Below are 24270 nucleotides of genomic sequence, written 5' to 3' on the forward strand. Positions count from 1 at the left end.
GGCTCAAGCTGGTGGCTGCAGACCTCCGTTGTATTTTCGGCTGGGGGGGGCAGGAGGACCTTCCTGGCTTTCCCGGGCAGCTGGCTTGAGCCTTGTGCCGGTCAGCAAAGCCAGCTGCCCGCCGGAGACGTGGAGAGAAAGAAGGGAAAGAGAGGGAGGGAAAGAGGAGAGGAAAGAAGGAGGGAGGGAAGGAAGGGAGAGAAAAGTGAACGAGAGGGAGAGAGGCCGCCTCTAGAAGCCAAGGGAAAAAAGAACCGAAAAGATGGGCAAAACCATTTCCCCCCCTTTCTTTCTGCCAATAATAAATCGGACTCCTCGTTACAAGGTTCACTTGAGGAAGGCTCTAGCAAAGAGGTCTCCCTGTAGCAAGGAAGGAAGAGATAAATATAAAGGGAGAGAGGGAGAAAGAGAGAGATAGAGAAGATAGGAAGGAAGAGAGAGAGTGAGAGAGCAAGAGAGAGAGAGAGAGAGAGGAGTGGAAGGAAGAGAGAGGGAGAGAGAAATGATAGAATAAGGGGGGGAAGAGAAATGAGAAAATGATTGAGGCAGAGAATGACAGGAAAGAGAGAGAAACAGAGAGAGAAGTGACTCTTGATTTAAAGCATATGGTAACAGCACTTAAATAATAACAGAGAAAAAAAAAGCCCAGCCCCCTCCTGTTTTTATTAATAGTTATGTTTTTGGATTTGCTGGTTGTTTTAGTTTTAATAGTAATAGAGTTTTGTTTTGTTTTATTATTAATTTCTTTTAATAAAAAGGAAGGGATTTGTTTGTTTGTTTATTTATTTATTCATTCATTCATTCATTCATTCATTTATTTATTTATTTATTTATTTATTTATACTTCTATGCCACCCAGTCCCAAGGGGACTGCCGTTCAGACACTATACTTTTCTGCCCACCCCGAAAAAAAATTAGAGGGAACATTGCTGGGGATATCTCAATTATCCCATGCCTGGTGACATAGGTGGGTCTTCAGTAACGTATGAAAGGCAAGGAGGGTGGGGGTGGTTCTAATCTCTGGGGGGAGTTGATTCCAGAGGGCCAGGGCTGCCACAGAGAAGGCTCTTTCCCTAGGTCCCGCCAGACAACATTGTTTAGTTGACAGGACCCGGAGAAGGCCCACTCTGTGGGACCTTATCGGCCACTGGGATTCGTGTGGGAGAAGATGGTTCTGAAGGTATTCTGATCCAATTCCATGTAGGGCTTTATAGGTCATTACCAACACTTTGAATTGTGACTGGAAACTAATCGGCAGTAGTATAATTTATTCAACTTCAAAAACTTTTAAAATTGCAACGTGAGAAATATGACCTTCACTTTACTGCTGAAGAGTTTGCACCCCCAGCAATATCACCTGTTACATTATTCAAGCAATTTGTGCTTGGAAGAGGGCATGCATCTTTTATACTTTATATGTTTAAAAATTACCTTTTTTTCTAGAACAATCTTAGCTGTGTACATAAATAATAAATTAATGTATTTTAAGTCAATCAATTCAATTAATTACAGAAGAAAAATCAATTATTATTTAAAAATGAAGCATATTTAATTAATACAAAAATAAATGATGACCTTAAAATAAGTGAGTATGTCTAAATACTATGAAATTTTGATGGGCTATAACTTTAAATCTGAAGTGGGGAGATAACAGAGAAAAAAGAACAATAATATGGATCATGCTACAGAAAAGACCCCAGCATACACCTTATGGCCTGACCACATACAACTTCAAAGAACTGTTTCAGTCCAGTAAGATTTGATCAAATCGCCTCACTGAAGCAGATTCGTGCATCAATATGACAATCCCTTTTGATATAATGAATCACATTAGGTGTCTGCAAAATGTTTTGCAGCACTATGAAGCGCTTCACAGATTTCGTGGCTTTTCTATAGCTTCTGGTGTTGTTAAGGACGTGCAATGTCAGAACGTCTGTTGAAAGAGAATTTTGGATGGGGGGCGGAGGTGAATCAAATGGTGTGATGGACTCTCTGACATTGACATGTGAAGCCAGCTAATGAATTTTATCACCTCATTAAATTGTCCGCTTAGCCACTTTTGGGTGGCAAGATTAACATGTGCTTTTGAATTTCATTTATTTTCTCAGCTTTCAACTTTTTAAAGCTGCTAACCTACAAGCATTGCCTTTCTGTTCTCTTATACTAATAGAACTTTACGTATCTACACTGGTCCTGCCAATATTGTTTGGAGCAACTCAACTCTCAGTACTCTGAATATGATCTCAAGTTGACCTTTCTAGTATGCATTGTTGGATCAACCTGCCTCAGTCACACTAAATATAAATCTCTCACTAATGAATAGAACTGCTAATACTAACAGGCACAAGTAAAACATGTATCCCCCCCCCCCCAAGAAATGGGCTACATAGTAAGCTAGATTCTGTACCAACCATTCTCTCTGTGGCATTGCATCTATACTGTTCCTGTTAAGTTCTGTCCAGAGAAAACTGAACATTTGCCATTGTGCCCTGCCTCATGGTACAAAACCAAAGTAATGAGCATTTCTTTTCCATGAAGGGGCCTGTACACATCACCTGTACCAATCATTACATCAAATCAAGAGAAACCAAAAGCACAACTACACCAATCCACAAGGGCAACTCAGTAGGCATTCTTCAGTGCTGTATCAAGTATGATAATTAAAAGCAAGTTTAAATGGCTGTGCGGATCAGAGTAAGAACAAACAAATCATCACCTAACTCACACATCACACATCTATAAAAAGAGGACCAATCTGATAACATCAGCTTCATACTGCTTCTCTAATAGTGTTGTGCTCCCTCCAAAGTAAATATTTAGTGATCGGGATGTTCTCATTTACACTAGACGGCTGCTCAAGTGCCAGACATTTTTCTCAGCCCCAAATGTTAGAGTGCCACTTGGGCCAAGAGGTTGTCTTTGGAAACTTAATCAGACTTAATAATTATTAATCAAATAATTATTTATTATTTATTAATTGAGTTTATATGCTGCCCCTCTCCAAGGACTTGGGGCGACTTACAACATATCAAATACAATATATATAAAAATATCTAAAAATCCAATTAATTTGACCAATTACTTTAACACCCTAATAACATTTAAAAATCACTCATTCCTATTCGAACAGCAGCATACTCATCGTCCAGGGGGCTAGAGTCTAATAGCCCCAAGCCTGGAAGCATAAAGGAGTTTTTAGACTCTTACAGAAAGCGAGGAGGGTGGGTGCAGTACAAATCTCTGGAGGGAGCTGATATCAGGGGACCAGGACCCACACAGATAAGGCTCTTCCCCTGGGCCCCACCAAGCGACATTTTCTAGTGGACGGGACCTGGAGAAGGCTGACTCTGTGAGACCTAACCAGTCACTGGGACTCATGTGGCAGAAGGCGGCCATGCAAGTAATCTGGTCCGATGCCATGTAGGGCTTTATAGGACATAACCAATACTTTCAATTGCATCTGGAAACCAATTGCTGGAGAAATATGAGCATGCCTTGGAAGGCCCATAATCACTCGCGTGGCTGCATGCTCTATATAGGTCTATGAATAAATAAGTAATGCAAAGAGATATGATTAAGGCTTCAGAATGTAAACACAATTCCACAAAAGTTCCTATTTCTCTTATAGTAAAGTGCAGCTACAATTGAATCAGAGTGAAAATCTAAGGTGAGGTAAGAAATGTTTTGGTATTTATATCCTAGAAGGGACTTTATTGGTTACAACTAATCAGATGTAACTTATCATCCTCATAGAAAGTTAGAGATGATACAGTTGTAAGACATGGGCATTTTTTACAAAGTCTTTCAGGGAAAAGGACACAAGAAGGTTGGTTACTCAAAAAAGGAAAAATATGTAAGTATATACTGTATACATTCCCTCTCATTTCCTTCCCTCCATATTCTCTCTTTCTCTCCCCCCCCCCCCCCGCCTCCCGTCCTCCTTCCTTTTATCTCAATTTATTTTCCTTGCTCTGGGTGCAGAACTGTCAGAAGGAAAAATAATATATTTGATTAAATCCAGAAGGGAATACATAAAACAGTTTTCACTATGAATGTTATATTTATTAGATTATGTTGGAGAATAGTGGATCAGTGACAGAAATTTTGCTTATGGCTAAAATACTAAGTTAATCAAATACAGAGACTTGCATTTGCTACATGATATCACCCTCAGTTGTACAATAAAGAGACTGCTATGAGTCATCTTGAAAGACATAAGCCTGTTTATCTCATAACAAGTAAACTATTAACCAGATTTAAAAACGCTACTTTTTAATGACATATTCATTGAATTGATGCTGAACTCTAGATTTTAATCACATTAACAATATCACAGATCTTTACAAAATTTAGTAAATAGTGAATTTCCTTTGCAAACTAATATAAAGAAATTAATCTATAAAAGAAAGTATGGACAGGAAAGAGAATCAGATGTGACAAGTAAAACCTGGAGGCTGTTGATGTTGGTCTATGATGTTCCTAAGGATACATAAATGTTTCTTTATGCTGTTTAAGAATTTTCTTCATTTATTTCAGCCTCTGAGATTTCCAAAATAAATGAACAACAAATAAAAATAACAATATTTTTAACAAAGCAACTGAAGCAAATAAATAAAACAAGACAACTACTTAAATATCAGCAGCCAGCCAGCAGTATGTTGCAATCACCCAAAAAGTCAATGCTGTCTTAGGCTGCATTAACAGGGGGAAAGAATCAAGATCACGGGAAGTGTTAGTGTCTTGGAATATTGCATCCAATTTTGGTCAATATGGTTACAATGGCAAAGATATACATATACACATACACGTATGTATACACACATACACATATCTCTGTGTGTGGTGTGTGCATATAATCTTTGTGGTATCTAAACCTCAATGCTATGGATGATGGCCAGTGTTTCATCTTTCTCCCTGTCCTATTTAATATGTGTGTCTGATGTGCCAAACACATGCTTAAGTATATGTATGTTTCTCCTGTGAAGGCGTGTGTGTGTCTCTTTGCACATATCTGTGTGTCTCTGTGTCTCTGTGTGTGACTCTTTGCACATATCTGTGTGTATCTGTGTCAGAATATTACTCTGTTTCTCTCCTTACCATCAAAATGCAAAACCATGTATGCTATTGCATTGATGCTGCCATAGATTAGATGATTACAAACAAACTGAAACTGAGTCTAGACACCAAAGGGTAGTTTTGGACTATGTGAAAGAAAAACATAAAATGAGGATTCTTTCTGAGAACAATGGCATTAGTATCTCCTAGAATCTTAGATGTTTATTTTTTAAACTTATTTTTTATTAATTTTTGTTTTTTCCACATATTAATATTTCTAAACAGATCCACATCCATATATATACATTAATATAAATTATTGTATATAACTTTTACATTGCTTTTTCTTGTTGTCAGATTTTGCGTTCTCATCCCACATTGTCTCTGTTTTCTTTTTCATTATCCATTTACACTATTTTGTCAATGTATTATAATTTATTCAGAATTTTATTCATTTAACTCCATTGTAAGTCTGTCCATCTCAGCACAGGCATATTTTAAAAAATATTTTCCTTCTCCAGAGGTGCTTGAGGGTCTTTCCATCATTGTGCATACGTAATCCTTGCCGCTGTTGCAACATGTAATGTTAAATATTTAATATTTTTAGGATATTATCTCCTATTGATTCCTAGTAAAAAGAATTCAGGTGGATACTCTATCATTATCTCTGTTATTTCCTTCATTCACTTATGTATTTCCCTCCACTACTGTTTAGCTTTAGGACACATCCATCACATATGAAAGAAGATGCTTTGCACCTTTTTACATTTCCAACAGGTCACATTAGAATTTAGGTATATTTTCCCCAATCTTGTTGGGGTCTGATGCCACCAGTAGACTATTTTATAATAATTTTCTTAGCTGTTTATGTGCATTTCTAGACTAACTCTTGTCTCCAAGTGCAGTGAAGTCCCAGTTCCACCCATTGAAAAGCCATAGAGGCTCCCTAATAAGCTTACAAATAGTTAATGAGAAACTTTTTTCTTATCTTGATGCCATCACCATCAGGAGTGCTTTTAATAAAAGTGCAAAAGGAATTTTTAGCAATAGCTTCCAGATGTGAGAACTTTCACCAGGAGGGTATGAAAAGGTGGGGAAAGAAATAAGAATTTTCCATAGGAACAACCCTGCCCCCCGCCCCCGATACAAACACTGTTCTTCTTAACATTATAGTAATGTTTATTGTTATATCTTTTCAAGAAATAAAATTTGATTATTTTTAATATATACAGTGGGGTATCTGGACAGACTACACATATATTGTTACACAGACATTTATTGACAGATCTTATTACAGAATGCTTTACCAATTCATTCTGTTCCTTCCTAATTCAACCAGGCATTCCTTATCACAATTTTAATACAGTATGTTCATTCCAAAGAATGAACATAGAAGTGATAAAATGCTGTATAATCAGGCCAGAAATATATTAACAAGGGAGATCAGAGCAGCAAAAAGAAACTACTCTGAAAAGTTAAAGAATCAATTCTCAACAAATGAACCAGCAAACATGTGGAAAACTCTCAAAAACATCACTGGTTACAGCAAACCACCTTCCCAAGCTGAAGGAAATCAACAACTGGCAGATGACCTGAATGTGTTGTACTGCAGGTTTGAAAAGAAATTACAGCCACCTATCTCCACAACCTCAATCCCAGGCACACCAAGAACAGCCAAATCTTCTACAATTGGACCCATCCCATTGGGTTTACAACCTCTGGTGATCACAGAAAAGGAAGTACAATATCCATTTCAGAGACAGGAGATTGGAAAAGCACCATGATAGATTTTAGGAAAACCCCCTCCATTCTACCACCTCTCACAATACTAGACAACACAGTATCAACAGTAGAGACCTTCAAATTTCTAGGTTCTATCATATCTCAAGATCTAAAATGGTCACTGAAATAAATAACCCAAGACAGGTGAAAACAAAAGAGATTTATTTTCTTCAGTCGGAAGATAACTCTCTAAGTGAACTGCTACTAAAGTATCTAGGTGCAAACTGAACTCGAGCACGGGCTCCTAATATTTATATTTCTTTTTCCCAGCAATGGCTAGGCTGACACTGTTACAATTCTCCCACTTAAACGGAACAACCAATCAGGAGGTTAAATTTGAACTATTTACATTAAACTATGTACATATTCAACTGTCACCTAATATCAAAAACATCATCAAAAAAGCACAACAAAGAATGTTCTTTCTGTGCCAACTCAGGAAGCTCAAACTGCCCAAGGAGCTGTTGATACAGTTCTACAGAAGAATAATTGACTCTGTCATCTGCATCTCTATAACTGTCTGGTTTGGTTCTACAACCCAGCAAGACTGACACAGTCTTCAGAGAATAATCAAAACTGTAGAAAAAACAATTGCTGCCAACCTGTGTTCCATTGAGGACCTGTATACTGCACAATTCAAAAAAAGGGTGGTGAAAATATTTAATTACCCCTCACATCCTGGACATAAACTGTTTCAACTCCTACCCTCAAAACGTCGCTAGAGAGCACTGCACACCAAGACAACTAGATCCAGGAACAGTTTTTCCCAAACGCCCTCACTCTGCTAAACAAATAATTCCTTCAACACTGTCAAACTATTTACTAAGTCTGCACTACTATTACTACTAGATTTTTCTCATCATTTCTATCACCCATTTCCTCCCAATTATGACTGTATGACTGCAACTTGTTGCTTGTATCCTCAAGATTCTTATTAATATTGATTGTTTCCTCATTGTTTTTTTCACAATCATTAAGTGTTGTACCTCATAATTCTTGACAAATGTATCTTTTTCTTTTATCTATACTGAGAGCATATGCACCAAAAATAAATTCCTTGTGTGTGCAATCACACTTGGCCAATAAAGAATGCTATTCTATTCTATTCCATTTGGTAGCATCTGCACTTTCTCATCTGTGACTTGCTTTTAGACTAGAGGGGAGAATGGAAAGAACAGAAAGCAACTTTCTTGGAATTCCAGCATCTTGGTCAGTCTTCAGACAAAGTCTGTCCTATCCAAATATTACAATCGTTCTTAGTAGCAGGTCCATTCTGCAAATCTCTCAGTTGCAAATACCTTCTTGCTCCAATTGTTCCTTAACACACATAGCTTCTCCAATCTACATACAACACAACCTCCAAGAATGTTCAGTAACCTTCAAAAACTAACTTCTAGTCTACTGACAGATTGACCTTTCTTTTCACACAAAGATCTGTTCCCAAATGTTTCAGTTAGGCCAGAAGTTCTTGAGATGTATTTGTGCAGTACTAAGAGAGTGTGTGTGTGTGTGGGGGGGGAATCTTTAACCTTAAGACCTGTTTTAGCGCATTCAGGGCATCTCACCCTACTATAGAGTGAGATTACTTTGTTCTCTATTACTTTTGGATAAAGAGCAATGTAGACAAGGATAGGCATTTTTAAAAATTCTGATTAGCTTAATATGTCTTCTGTGGTTCACTGAGAGACAGTGGTTCACTGATAGATTTTACTCTGTTTTTACTAACACTTGAGTTATGCTTAAATTTTTAAAATTGTGTTTTTAATTTTTAAAATTTGGGGATCGACTAACTAAATAAAACATTTTATAGGGTAATTGATAAAGAGACATATTGTTGCATGTATTTTTGTATGCATGACTATATGTGTTTATTAGTTAGCATAATGTATTTTTATATCACACTGTTTGTGTATCAGTGATTGATGTTTACCAATAGTTTATCTGCAGTTTATTAATAGTTTAATTCTAGTTTATGACATATGAAGTCATAATTCTTTTACTGCTTCCTGTGAAGTTTTTAAACATCCTACAAAAAGTTTACATTAATTTAATGGGTTTTGACATATACATCTTTGAAGACAAAAATTATACTGCAGTTTTCTTACACTGTCACAAGTAAGCATATTTATGCAATATTTTTCATATTCCTAATATATACAGATTTAAAGATGTTCAAACTAATGCATTAATTCTCAAAGAATGAGGTCAGTTCTGTTAAAAATGTTGACAGAATGACCTAATCCCCAATTCTCAGCAGATTTTCTGAAAGGAGTAAACAAACACAGTTACTGAAATGTTGTTGGGGGATTAGCTTTCATTTATTCAATTGTATATTTGTGCTGATTTCTGAAACCACGGGAGAGTTTTAATTTCTCATGGTTATTAACTCTTTAGAATCATATCCACACTAGAACATATGGAAATCTGATATGTCACTAGGACCAGTGGTTATAACCTAATTGGCCACCCTTATAAATTATTTTTTAAAAAAATGCCTGAATAACATTAAGTTGAATAGAAAAAAACAGAAAATTATGAATGTATAAATGATTTAAAATGTAAAAAAGGTAGGATGGGAAGTTTAATTCTTAGCTTCCCAAGGATATTTTTTGGCACAAGTGTTGCAACACAGTACGTGAAGGGCTTATATGGTGATGGAGTGAGCCTCTTTATTAAAAAGTCCTTTAACTACAAGACAGAAAATTGAATTCAAGCAATGGAAGAGTAATTCTGATTCTAATGAAACACACTCAGTCAGGATGTCTAAACACTTAAATGTGAAAGCCTTTGAATAATGATGAGCTGATTATACACAACATGGAAGACTGAAAGAGGGAAGTGAAAATAGAGCATAGGCTATGTTATGTAAGGTGCTCCAAATTAAAATATTTTATTTATTCTGAAGCTGAATTTTACTCTGCTACATAAAAAGCTTCTCACAAATCCTTCCTTCCTTCCTTTCAAAAAGTTTGTATGTTTTGTACCATCTTAATATTATAAACTGCTTCCAGCTTCAGATCGCTATTGGCTATTCCATACCTTAAACAAGAGGAAAGATGAATATTTTACGTTAATCATAGAGACAGGAAAGAAGAATGTCAACATAATTAGATATTTTTTAAAAAAATATTCCCAATACATATTGAAATAAAAATGACAAAAAATATAAAATAAACAAGAATATTATATATTAATAATGAAAATATATTGTCTTTCTCCTCTCCCCTCCCCACCCCTCCTCTTACTCCTCCTCCTTCTTTTTCTAGAAATTACTATTAGGTTAAAATCAATTCTCCCTTGAACTGAATTTTCATGGCAGCAACAAACAGGTGTTGTGTTACTGTGACTACTACTACTACTATTTTGACTTCCCAGTATAACTTGCAACCCCAGTGTCATTGGATAACCTCCATCTAAGGATTAATTAGGTCATATCAGGTCATATAGGTGATGATTTTTGATTCTATATCAATTGCAAAATGGAAATAATTTTCCTATCAATTCATACAATAGAATCACATCAACTGTTGAAGGCAGAAGCTTAATTTTAATGGTGGTTATATCTCACATTTATTTATGAAGGATTATTGATCCAATTTATCTGAAGGAAATTTGATGGGAGACAGAAGTAGAAAAACTCTAGAGGCTGCTGTGACTCTATAATGGTGAAACAAAAGTGTTCTACGTGAAAGTTTTTCCCTCCACTGGTGAAGTTCAATTGTCATGCTGAGACAAATATCTATTTCCAAATGGCTGCTATGTTTTTAATGGGCATGCACCCCTGGTCCCTGGTTTATGTCTTTGATGGCATATTTATTTTGGGCGACCTCCATTTCGGTAAACTTAGGTTTATTGTATAAAACAGTTAGAGCTGAGAAAGTCTTTCCAAAACTTTTCCTTGCAAATTTGTGTCTGGTTTTTTTTCCCAATCTTCAAAAGAAATGATGACAGAAGGTGCTTGTTTCATTAACATGGGTGGAATTTGGACAGAAAAACAAGGAAAACTGCCAATTAGGAACTAAGTTAACACCAGCCCATTAAAATGGTCAAAGCAAAGAAAGGGGTGGAAATCAAGAAAAACTTGGTTAAGTTGTCTTCATTACAAGTGGTTTATAAATATGAAAGATTCAGTGTGTAAAACCCTGAATTCCTGGATTCCATAATAATTTAAAATCTAGTAATGAAATGAGATATGTGGATTTCAGATGAATATTTTCATTCTCAGTTGTTGTTAGTTGCAAAGTTGTGTCCGACCCATCACAAATCCATGGACAACCTTTCTCCAGACCTTTCTGTTCCCTACCATCCTCTGGCATCATTTAAGCTCATGCCTACTGCTTCTGTGCCTTCAGCCATCTATTCTCTGTTGTCTCATTCTCCAGAGAACAACACAATATCTAGAAGAAGATAAAAGAATTTGAGATATGGGTAGATCCACAGGAACATCTTCAGTGAATAATCTCTTTATCTGTAGGTATTTTACTGCTTCTGAAGGGGAAAAGATTAAAAAAAACCCAAATCTGTAAATATTTGATTTTCTTGCGAGGGGGAGAGGGGAATCAAAGATAAAAAGCATTTGTTTCTGAAAAATCCCTCACTCCTAATATAGTTTTCCCAGATCTCTATATAAAGTACAAATCCGATCGAACACTTGTAAGAGCTCATATTAAGACTTACAAAGTGGCGCTCAAGGCGGCAAGATGCGCGTATCATGCCGCCTTGATTGCATCAGCGGAATCCCGCCCGGCCGCTCTGTTTAGGGTAACCCACTCCCTTCTTAACCAGGGAGGAGTTGGGGAGCCCTTACAGATTAGTGCCGAGGACTTTAACACATTTTTCGCTGATAAAATTGCTCGGATCCAAGCAGACCTCAACTCCAATTGTAAAACAGAGTCGACTGACAACGAGCCAGTCGAGGTGACTGGGGCTAAACGTCTTTGTCCATCTGTCTGGGGGGAGTTTGACTTGGTGACACCTGATGAAGTGGACAAGGCCATTGGAGCTGTAAGCTCCGCCACCTGTTTACTGCATCCGTGTCCCTCTTGGTTGGTTTCGGCCGGTCGAGAAGTGACACGGAGCTGGGTCCAGGAGATTGTCAATGCCTCCTTGGGAAGGGGGTCCTTTCCAGCTCCTTATAAGGAGGCACTTGTGCATCCCCTCCTCAAGAAGCCTTCCCTGGACCCAGCCATGCTAAATAACTACTGTCCAGTCTCCAACCTTCCCTTTATGGGGAAGGTTGCTGAGAAGGTGGTGGCGCTTCAACTCCAGCGGTCCTTGGAAGAAGCCAATTATCTAGGTCCTCAACAGTCTGGATTCAGGCCCGGTTACAGCACGGAAACTGCTTTGGTCGTGTTGATGGATGATCTCTGGCGGGCCCGGGACAGGGGCTTGTCCTCTGTCCTGGTGCTTCTTGACCTCTCAGCGGCTTTCGATACCATCGACCATGGTATCCTTCTGTGCCGGCTGGAGGGGTTGGGATTGGGAGGCATTGTTCTTCAGTGGTTCTCCTACTACCTCTCTGGTCGATCGCAGTTGGTATTAGTGGGGGATCAGAGGTCGACCTCTAGGTCTCTCCCTTGTGGGGTACCTCAGGGGTCGGTCCTCTCCCCCCTGCTATTTAATATCTACATGAAACCGCTGGGTGAGGTATCATCAATATGCCGATGATACCCAGTTATACATCTCCACCCCATGTCCAGTCAACGAAGCAGTGGAAGTGATGTGCCGGTGCCTGGAGGCTGTTGGGGCCTGGATGGGTGTCAACAAACTCAAACTCAACCCAGACAGGACGGAGTGGCTGTGGGTCCTGCCTCCCAAGGACAATTCCATCTGTCCGTCCATTACCCTGGGAGGAGAATCATTGACCCCCTCAGAGAGGGTTTGCAACTTGGGCGTCCTCCTCGATCCACAGCTCACATTAGAGAAACACTTTTCAGCTGTGGCAAGGGGGGCGTTTGCCCAGGTTCACCTGGTGCACCAGTTGCAACCCTATTTGGACCAGGAGTCACTACTCACAGTCACTCATGCCCTCATCACCTTGAGGCTCGACTACTGTAACGCTCTCTACATGGGGCTACCTTTGAAAAGTGTTTGGAAACTTCAGATTGTGCAGAATGCAGCTGCGAGAGCAATCATGGGCTTTCCCAAATATGCCCATGTTTCTCCTACACTCCGCAGTCTTCATTGGTTGCCGATCAGTTTCCAATCACAATTCATAGTGTTGGTTATGACCTATAAAGCCCTTCATGGCACCGGACCAGAATATCTCAGGGACCGCCTTCTGCCGCACGAATCCCAGCGACCAGTTAGGTCCCACAGAGTGGGTCTTCTCCGGGTCCCGTCAACCAAACAATGTCACTTGGCGGGACCCAGAGGAAGAGCCTTCTCTGTGGCGGCCCCAACCCTCTGGAACCAACTCCCCCCAGAGATTAGAATTTTCTCCACCCTCCTTGCCTTTCGTAAGCTGCTTAAAACCCACCTCTGCCGCCAGGCATGGGGGAACTAAGATACACTTTCCCCCTAAGCCTTCACAATTTTATGTATGGTATGTTTGTATGTATGATTGGTTTTTATATAATGGGTTTTTAACTGCTTTTTTAGTATTGGATTTTGTTGTACTGTTTTACTGCTGTTGTTAGTCGCCCCGAGTCTGCGGAGAGGAGCGGCATACAAATCCAATAAATAATAATAATAATAATAATAATAATAATAATAATACCTGTATCTTCTTTTTTCTTTCTTTTTTTTAAGTTTTAGTATGGGATTAAATAAATTGGGACCCATTTTTTTGTTCAGCCCTAATACTTCAGGCCCAGATTTCTGATAATTATCTAGATGCCATTTTAATATAACCATAAATATCCTGTGCTTAAATTTAATATGGTTTCCCAGCATTAAGCATTCACAAATCTGGACAAGAGCTAATTTTGTCAATGAAATATTTTATGATTATCAGTTCCCACTAGCCATGTGTATATTTTAAAATGTTTTGCCATATAAGATAAATGTGGTTAGGTGGGACACTTAAAGTATGATGAATTCTTTATCATTAAATAACAGCACATGACATGGTGATAGATAAATTGCTATTTTTATTTTCTTCTACTCAGTTAATAGCAGGTTTTCAAATCCTGAACAAATGGGAAAATCTATTACAAAAACTGTCAGAACACAGAAAAGTGCTAATATCCATAATGAATACTTAAAAAAAACATTTAACTAAATCCATTTATAGAATGTATGCTGGGCTGGATCCATAAAATATATAAGATATGAATGCATATATATTTGCATTTTACTGCAAATAGAAAATTCAGAATGTGGATGAAAAAATAGATGGTACTGCATTCATTTTAATCAACACAAAAATCTTGTTCCAACTTAACACAATTACACATTGTGAGGACAAATATTGATTGACTGATTGATTTCATTTGATTTGATTTGTATGCCGTTCCTCTCCGAGGACTCGGGGCGGCTTACAGCATGTAATATAAACAGTAAAATACAAAGACAAATCTAATTTAATTAAAACTAAAAATCAAAAATCCCCATATTTTAAAAAAGACAAATCTAATTTAATTAAAACTAAAAATCAAAAATCCCCATATTTTAAAAAACAATCATACACATTCAAATCTCAACCATACATTCATTGGTCAGGGGACCAAGACCTAATTGCCCCAAGCCTGACGACATAAGTGAGTCTTAAGACTTCTTGAGGAAGGTGAGGAGGCAGTGCGAATTTCTGGGGGAGCTGATTTCAGAGGTCCAGGGTCCCCACAGAGATGGCTCTTCCCCTTGGCTCTGACAAGCGACAGTATCTGGTTGATGGGACAGTGTCTGGTTGATGGGACAGTGTCTGGTTGAAGGACAACCCTGTGGGACCAATTGGTTGCCGAGCAGAAGGCAGTCCCTCAAGTAATCAGGCTCGATGCCATGATGGTATATGATGTTATGTTGCATGTAACATCAGTATAAAACATATACTGATGTTACGTGCAACATAACATCATATACCATCATGGCATCGAGCCTGATTACTTGCGGGACTGCCTTCTGCTCGGCAACCAATTGCTCCCACAGAGTTGTCCTTCAACCTGTTTTACTTAAATTGTAAAGCAAACAAGGGGGGGCAGTTTGAGCTAGTGGTTAAGAATTCAGACTGGAAAATGAGACTTGTGACTTCAAGTCATGCCTTAGCCTTGAAAGACAGCTAATGAGTTTGGGCCAGCCTCTCTATCTCAGCCCAATCCACTTCACAGGGTTATTGTAAGGAAAATAGAAGAAGGAAGGTATATTGGACATATTAGCTGCTTTAAGATATTTGTAAAAAAATAAAATAAAATAGAGGTGAAATGCAAACAAATACATACAAATAAAAATAAATATACTGGTAATTTTAGGTTGAAATAACTATTTAAGCACAGAGTTTTTCTTTGAGCTTTTCCAAACGTACATAGAAAATGTTGTTGCTTTTGTCTAGTTTAAAGAGGAATAAGAGCTAGAGAGTCTTAATGGAATTTCATATCATGCTATTACAGTCTTAAATAGCAATGCCATCTAGTGGATATTGTCTACGAAACGATGAAAGAGCTATGTAGAAAAATACAGTGTTCTTTGTTTACTGTCAGCATTTTTATATCAACTCTACGGAGCTAATAAAGAAGAATCTAAGCATGTTTGAAGTGCCTTTCCACACTATTTTCCTTTTAAAATTGATTATGCTACAATTAGACACTGAATAGAAATGAAGTTAGATCTGTGGTCATCTAACAATGTGTTGGTTATAATATTGAATATATATCAACCAGTTTCAAGTCCCCATTTAAATTTTAACTTCAACCTACCTCTCTATATCCATTTTATTGTACTGAGTTGTTTTATAAAGACTTCAAAGTAAGATGCTTTAAGCTGTCTGATAAAATATGGGAATAAAAGTGAAGTAAAACTAAATTAAGCAACTACATTCTCAACATTCTTCAACCTCACCATTTCCCATGCTAGTTAGAACTACTGAAGACTGTAACTCAGCAATACCCAATGATCCTACTTTTCTAGACAACAGTCAATTTTCTCTAACTTCAGGAAGGTCAGGGCATCACCTTCTTTTCAACTATTCTTTTAACTCTGTTTTTTAATGTAATATTTGATGATATCTATCTTTCAAGTGACATTTTATGTCTCTGAATCTCACTGAAAAAATTTCTCCACAGACCCATCTAAAAATTCTGTGCAGATGAATTTTCCCTCAGTGTTTGTGGGGGCTGGCTTTAACACATATAGTGTAATATTACAGAAACCAACTGGTAGACAGCCTAAGTCAATCAACCTATTAATACCAGCCTATGTTGAGGCAGCTTTAATGTTTAGTCATCGTTGAATTGCCTCGGACTCTATGGTATAGAAGACGACAGTCAGCCAGGATTGTCTGCCAGTGCAATGTGAATTATTCCTTTTGATTTCTTGACATCAGTTATAGTTAAAATGATGGAGACTCTACTCATAAAGAGGATAAATCAGCACCTAAAAACCAATAACATATTGGACCCAAACCAGTGTGGCTTTACTGAGGGCAAATCATGTCAGACTAACCTCATTGATTTCTTTGACTATGTCACAAAGTTGTTGGATGAAGGTGGTGTAGTTGACATTGCCTATCTGTACTTCAGCAAAGCCTTTGATACGGTTCCACATAAAGAGCTGATAGATAAATTAGTGAAGATTGGACTTAATTCCTGGATAGTTCAGTGGATTTGCAGCTGGCTGAAGCGTAGATATCAGAGAGTTGTTGTTAATGGCAAGTATTCTGAGCAGAGCCTTGTTACAAGCTGTGTGCCATCATCATCATCATTATCATTATCATTATGGTTTGGTGAAGAAGGTTTGCCTATTTGCCGATGACTCTAAAGTGTGCAAATGACTCTAAAATGACTCTAAAGTGTGTACAGTAATCCCTCGCTACTTTGCGGTTCATCTTTTGCGGATTCGCTACTTCATGGGTTTTCAAAGGGAGCTTAAATCCATAAAATCCATTGAAAATTTTAAATCCATTAAAAATTCATAAAATTCTTCTACAGTACTAATGTACTCTATTTAAAGAAACCAGTAGGGAATCACATGTAGTTCCAGCTGAGAAACATTATAGAATGACTGTTTAATGGAAAGAGTGGGTTTTAAAAGTACAAATACTCGTTAAATACATTAAAAATATCTTTCCTCTACTTCACGGAAATTCATTTTTCACAGGTGGTCTTGGAACGCATCCCCCATGAAAAATGAGGGATCACTGTACTAGATAAGTTGTCAAAGCAGTGGAAACTGCAGTTTAATGTTTCCAAATGTAAAATAATGCACTTGGGGAAAAGGAATCTTCAATCTGAGTATTGTATTGGCAGTTCTGTGTTAGCAAAAACTTCAGAAGAAAAGGATTTAGGGGTAGTGATTTCTGACAGTCTCAAAATGGGTGAACAGTGCAGTCAGGTGGTAGGGAAAGCAAGAAGGATGCTTGGCTGCATAGCTTGAGGTATAACAAGCAGGAAGAGGGAGATTGTGATCCCACTGTATAGAGTGCTAGTGAGACCACATTTGGAATACTGTGTTCAGTTCTGGAAACCTTACCTACAAAAAGATTTTGATAAAATTGAACAGGTCCAAAGATGAGCTACAAAAATGGTGGAAGGTCTTAAGCATAAAACATATGAGGAGAGACTTAATGAACTCAATCTGTATAGTCTGGAGGACAGAAGGGAAAGGGAGGACATGATTGAAACATGTTAAAGAGTTAAATAAGGTTCAGGAGGGAAGTGTTTTTAATAGGAAAGTGAGCACAAGAACAAAGGGGCACAATCTGAGGTTAGTTGGCGGAAAGATCAGAAACAACATGAGAAAATATTATTTTACTGAAAGAGTAGTAGATGCTTGGAACAAATTTCCAGCAGATGTGGTTGGTAAATCCATAGTAACTGAATTTAAACATGCCTGGGATAAACACATATCCATCCCAAGATAAAATACAGGAAATAGTATAAGGGCAGATTAGATGGACCATGAGGTCTTTATCTGCCGTCAATCTTCTATGTTTCTATGTTTCTATGTTTCTTTTTTATTTGGGGGGTGGGGGTAGTATTGTATCATGTTTATGATATCAGTGGTAGTATCTAGCCATCTTAGAAGATGGATATCTTCTGACTGAAGTCACTGACTATTCTAGTAATTTTGATCTTTTTCCAGCATTAATATCTTTTTCCAGCATTAATATCTTTTTCCAAATAGCTTATTGCAGTGGAAGTGGAGTAACAATGCGGACACAGAGCTGGATTTAAACTGGGTCATTTTTATTAATTAAATAAACTTATTTAATTCAAAACTAAAATGGGACCCGCAGAGGTCAACTAAAAACATTTGGGGCGGAAATGACATAACAAAAACTTCCTGGGCAACTCGGGGCGTTGCTCCATGCTGATCCAGGTGAAGGGGACTACTCCCTCACCTGGATCCAAGCCATGCAATGCATTTGGGAGGTCTCGCCGTCCAATCCCTGAAAGGAAATTGAAATGGGCGAGACCCAGAGGCAACTTCACTCCAATTGCTCAGGCCGGTTTAAAAGGCACCATGAGCCTTTGGAGAGAGTCTGCCAATCATCCCCAAAAATGGCCAACGGAAAACACGCAGTTGCTAGTACCTACCAATTTCCGACCCTAACCTGCCAACCCAATGACAAATGTAAGCCAATTAGAACGAATCCAATAAAGAAACACCGCCTAACCATCCATCCCGCACCGCAGTGTGGAATAGGCAAAAAACCAGTCGCAGGTAAATGCCAAGACCGCCAAAAATTCCTATTCGGCCCCCTAAGGGCAACCCCTGTAGCACACTGAAAGATAGGGAGGGAGGGTGGGCAGCTGTTCGCCTGCTCATCATCAGGGCGAAAAAGGACATCCCAAGCCAGCACAGCCCTTTATAAAGGGCTGGCTGGCCATGCCCCGACGACGTCATCAGCCGGCGCCGATGACAGACCTGGCTGGGATCTCGTGAAATATCGCGAGATCCCAGCCAACAAGATGGCGGCTGTGCCAGGGCCTTTGTTTCCTCAGCTCCTGCAGCAAATCCAGCCAGAGGGTGAGTTGCCAGCTCGGCATTCTTCATGCAGCACCTTGTTTTAAATCTTTAATCTAAAATACTTACACTGGATTTAACTAAATTAGTTTCTTTGACTCAATAACTGGAACACACATAGGATCCTCTTATGTTGGGCAGATAAAAATAGCCATCTTGATGTTAAAAATGGTTTTGTGTCTTCATTTTAGAGAAGTATTTTCAAAAAACTATGTAGGCATTGATGCATGTATGTATTTTAATTTTTATAATAATTTTATTAAAGATTATAATTACAAATTATTACAAACTAAAACAAGAGTACAAGAAAGTAGAAGGTGCATAAAAGAAAGAGGAGAAAAATTGGAAAATAGAAAGAAAAAAAGAAAAAATACAATATAGTAAAGAAAAAGAAAACAAATATATAAACAATTGACTTTCTACCTTTAAGTATAAACAATTTTAAGAATTTATCACATTCTTTTAAAATAAAACAAATTATCTTTTCTTCCTATATCCCAGTGATGGCAAACCTATGGCACGGTTGCCATAGGTGGCACACGGAGCCATATCTGCTGGCACGTGAGCCATTGCCCTAGTTCAGCTCCAATGTGCATGTATGTGCCCGCCAGCTGATATTTGGCTCACATAGAGGCTCTGGGACGGCGTTCATGGCTTCCAGAGAGCCTCCAAGGCTGAGGGGGAGGGCATTTTTATCCTCTCCCAGCTCCAGGAAAGCCTTTGGAGCTTGGGGAGGGCAAAACACGAGCCTACTGGGCCCACCAGAAGTTGCGAAACAGGTCATTTCCAGCCTCCAGAGGGCCTCCATGTCCATGGGGCAGATGAAGCTGTTTTTGCCCTCCCTAGGCATTGAATTATATAGGTGTGCGCACTCGCACACATGCTTTTTCGGTACCAGAGGAAAAAATGGTTCGCCATCACCGCTATATCCTATTACTTATCTGTAAACAAATCCAGAGTACATTCTCATTTTAGTCCTGATGTCAGCAAAAATCTATTAAAGTACCAGCAACATATGTATTTTCACATTGTTCAAATAAACCAACTTTATATTCCTTCCTTACACTTCTAACATTCTTCATCTTGAATCCCATCAAATAATGTGGTAAAACTTAATTTCTTTCTTTCTGTCTTTCTTCTTTTTTCTTTCTTTCTTTCTTTCTTTCTTTCTTTCTTTCTTTCTTTCTTTCTTTCTGTCTATTCTCTCCTTATAAAATTATTCAAAATTTTAACATTTTTTTTAATTACAAAGGTCAATGTTTCAAATTTTGCTCATAATCTCTTATTGGCACCATATCAAATGCTGCTTAAGGATGCTCACTTTTATAAATCTAAAAAAATAAAAATAAAGAAGTCACTAATACACTTAATTTATATGGTTTTCATTCCCTTGTCAACATTTTATTCAATATTATTATTTTTATTTAGTATTGTTTATGAAAGAAATTAAATGAAATAGCCAAAAATCTCATTGACTAGCCAGATTTGTGGAAAGGCATATTTTGTTGTCATTCAAACAAATTAATGGGGAGTCTTCATATTCTTCGAAGTTAAAAAGAAAAACAACATGATATTTGTACTGGAACAAAAAACCCAAAGAAAACCCAAGGATAGTCATGAATCACAAATATGATTTGAACAGAAGATATATTTGCTGCTTGAATATCATACCTGAATTTTTATTTTTATTTTAAGAATAAATGAACAATGTAAATCTGGTTTTTGTCTTACTTCTTTTACTTATCAGTGATCTCCCTAGCTATTATTTGCCTCTAAATATATTAGAATGGAATGGAATGGCATAGCATAGAATAGAATAGAATGGAATAGAATAGAATTCTTTATTGGTCAAGTATGATTAGACACACAAGTGTCTCTGGTGCATAAGCTCTCAGTGTACATATAACGATCATTGTAAAAATACATTCACATTAAATACAACACTTAGTCATGGATACTAAGAAAGCAATCAACATAAATTATGCTAGGATAATAATTAAACTAGAAGTGAGTTCCTCCTGGTTTGGATCTTTTCGCCAGAACCAGTAGCGACTGGTTGGTGATGTCACAATGATGTCACCAAACTAGCTCAGTTGGTGCTAATGCTAAATATTTTATTGCTATGCAGGTGCACATCTGCAAAGCACGTGCATGCCCATGAAGCACCCCCACGTGGCATGGGAGGGAGCAAACCGGCAGCAATGTAAGTTAGAACCCACCCCTGAATTAAACAGTATGGCGTATAAGTGTACTCTTGATGACAAACAAAAGGAAATTTTCAGGAGAAATAAATGTTTGAGTGGTGGCACTGAAGGTTTCCACCTAGTTATTAGGCAGAATACAATTTAGAGGTAGGACACAATTTAGGACAATAGTACTGCAGAAAGATGCTCTGTGCAATGCACTAGAACAAGGGTAGGGAAAGTTGGCTCTTCTATGAGTTGTGGACTTCAACTCACAGAATTCCTGATCCAATCATGCTAGCTCAGGCATTCTGGGAGCTGAAGTCCACATGTCATAGAAGAGCCAACTTTGCCTACCCCTGCACTAGAAAGATACCATGTTACAATCACCTTGGTGATGTCCTGGACAGAATGCCACCATCTCTGCTGTACAAAAGCAAAAGCAACCCTATATTGCTACTTAATTATAAATCAGTGTTTATTTGCGGAGAGGGGCGGCATACAAATCCAATAAATAATAATAATAATAATAATAATAATAATAATAATAATAATAATAATATTGTGTAGTTTGTTTTTACAAAAGATCTGCATTTGAAATAAATACTTACACAGTCATCAACTACATGTTCTATCAAAAAAGAACCATTGTTGACTATTGAATAATTGCATTATTATATACTGAGTTATATCCTGTATAGCTGATTGCTGTAACTGTTGCCTGATATTATTAAAGATGTTGCAACTTTGCAAAGGTGAAAAGGGCAAGAAATCCTATCATCAGAGATGTTCATCTGTCACATTAAATAAATTACAGCCTAGTAATCCAGGCTGTGCTACCTCATTGTCAAGTTTGCCTTTCACATCAGATAAGGTTGTGCGCTTTTTTTTTTAAAAAAAAGCAAAGCAACCAAAAACAAAGTCAAAGAGTTGGTACACTTTTGAAAATGATTCTGATCACTTATCTATTTTATTTGTTTTGTTGCTTTGCTTTTAACCAGGTCACTGTTGCTCGCATTATCACTTTCAATTAACTTAGAGTGCAAGGTAAAGCCCAGGGAACATATTTCATTAACTAATATTATGGGGCATGATTGGCCCTTTGTCAAGAGGGTTGACTTTTAGAACACTCTGGTAGATTTAGAAGAGCCAGGCTTGTTAGGATTGAAAACCCTCTTGGCAGATTTTACTGTGATATATTGAGCTCTTGTACTAAAACGGCAATGCAAATGAAGTAAGTAGTAAATAAATTGTTATCAGCTCTACAATTAAAATACGCATAATTTTGAATGATTCATAAAATCCTTCTGTTCATCCAATGAAAATGTCTTGTGCTTTCCTTCTTATCTCTTGCATCCTTTAAAAAAAAACACCCGACCATAAGTAAAAGGCTATTTCTACTGCATGGATTGCAGCTTTAGTAAGAACAATTTTTTTTAAAAAATGTGACACACTTACCCTCAACCATGTGATCCTTTTATCACAAGGTCATGACATGTACTAGACATGAAATTTTGAATCTAATCCCATTAAGAAAGGACTGCCTTTCAACTCCATTAAATGATTAAATTAACCCTAGTACTAGTTCCAATTATTTAAGGATTCATACTTTAAAAAAAAAACCTTCCCAAACAAATCCAAGCCTATAGAAAATGTCATTTGTTATGACCAGAAGATTCCACAATATTCTGTAGCTGGGTAAAGTTTAAAAGTAGAATTGTTAAGCAGAATTCACTGTTTGTATTAGAAGTTGTTTACCTACTTCTCATTGGCTGCTACGGTTTGGCGCCAATCTTTGTAGAGCTGTCAGGCGTCGCTTGTTGCCGGGTGAAACAGTATAAAAGGAAAGTGCCTCCGGTCTTACGCGCTTCTCTCTAGCTCACGTCTGCGTGAAAGTGTATCCGCGTTTAGTTAGTCTCCTGCGGAGAATAAAGATTTAAAGTTAGCCACTGTGTTTCTCGGTTATTTCACTGGCGACGAGGGTCTAGAGGCGATTTTTTTAAACGGAAAAAAATCATTATGGCGAACCCTTCGATCATCCAGCCGCCTGAATTATTTGACCCTGAGAGGTCAACTTGGACAGCCTATATGGCTAAATTTGAAATTTTCTTGGAAGCTGCCGGCATGAAAGATGCTGACAACGGCCGGAAAGGGGCTTTATTTCTGAACTACTGCGGGACTCAAATTTTTGACCTGGCGGAGACCTTGACGGACCCAGAACCTGCAAATTCGGTTCCTTGGGACACTTTGATCGCTAAGTTGGCAGCTCATTTTAAGCCAATGAAACCTGCCAGGGTTTTCAGGCACCAGTTCTCCCGGATGGCTCAAGCTGAGGGGGAATCTATTAACCAGTTTGCCACTCGCCTCAGGACTATTTTAGCCAAGTGTCAATTTGACAATCCTGAGGCTAGGTTAACTGATGCCATTATATTTGGCATGAGAAATGTTTCTATCCGGAATAAACTGCTGGCGGCTGACGTGATTAAGGCAGCTCAAACCGCGGAAGTCGCTGAAGCCGCTGCAGCTGACCTTAAGTCAAACGACAAGCTGGCCACAGTTTTTAAGATCGCTGAGGCACCTCGCGCCCCCGCCAACCATCAACATGACTACAGTGCTTCTGAGTTCGACCCATATGAAGACCACTGCTGCCAGCTACGGGTACCGCCAGCCAGACAACCTCATCCATCCTTCCAAGCCTGTGCCGGATGTCGTGGTCAGCATGCCCACTTGAGATGTCCCTTTAAGGATGCTTTCTGCTGCCGCTGCAACAAACGTGGCCACATTGCCGCCGTCTGCCGAGCCATCCTGCCCGACGACACCCCCTTCAATCAAGACCTGCTGCCCACCTTTCCATCTCAACGAGTCTACCGGCCATTCAGACAACAAGGAAGAGGGAACCGGAGACTGTGGAGCAACGCTTCGAGCGATGGCAACCGAGGTAACCGCACATCCACAGACTGTGGCACCTACCCGCCAGCCCCTAATAAAATTATTGTCCCTCTCATGTTGAATCATCAACCATGCCACATGGAGCTGGACACAGGCTCTAAATTTACTTTAATGCCGTGGCATAAACTGAGACTATATGTGCCTTCATTGTCCCTGGACTCGCTAAAGCTGCTGGACATTGCTA

This window comes from Erythrolamprus reginae, chromosome 4, assembly GCF_031021105.1.
Source record: "Erythrolamprus reginae isolate rEryReg1 chromosome 4, rEryReg1.hap1, whole genome shotgun sequence".
NCBI lineage: Eukaryota > Metazoa > Chordata > Lepidosauria > Squamata > Dipsadidae > Erythrolamprus > Erythrolamprus reginae.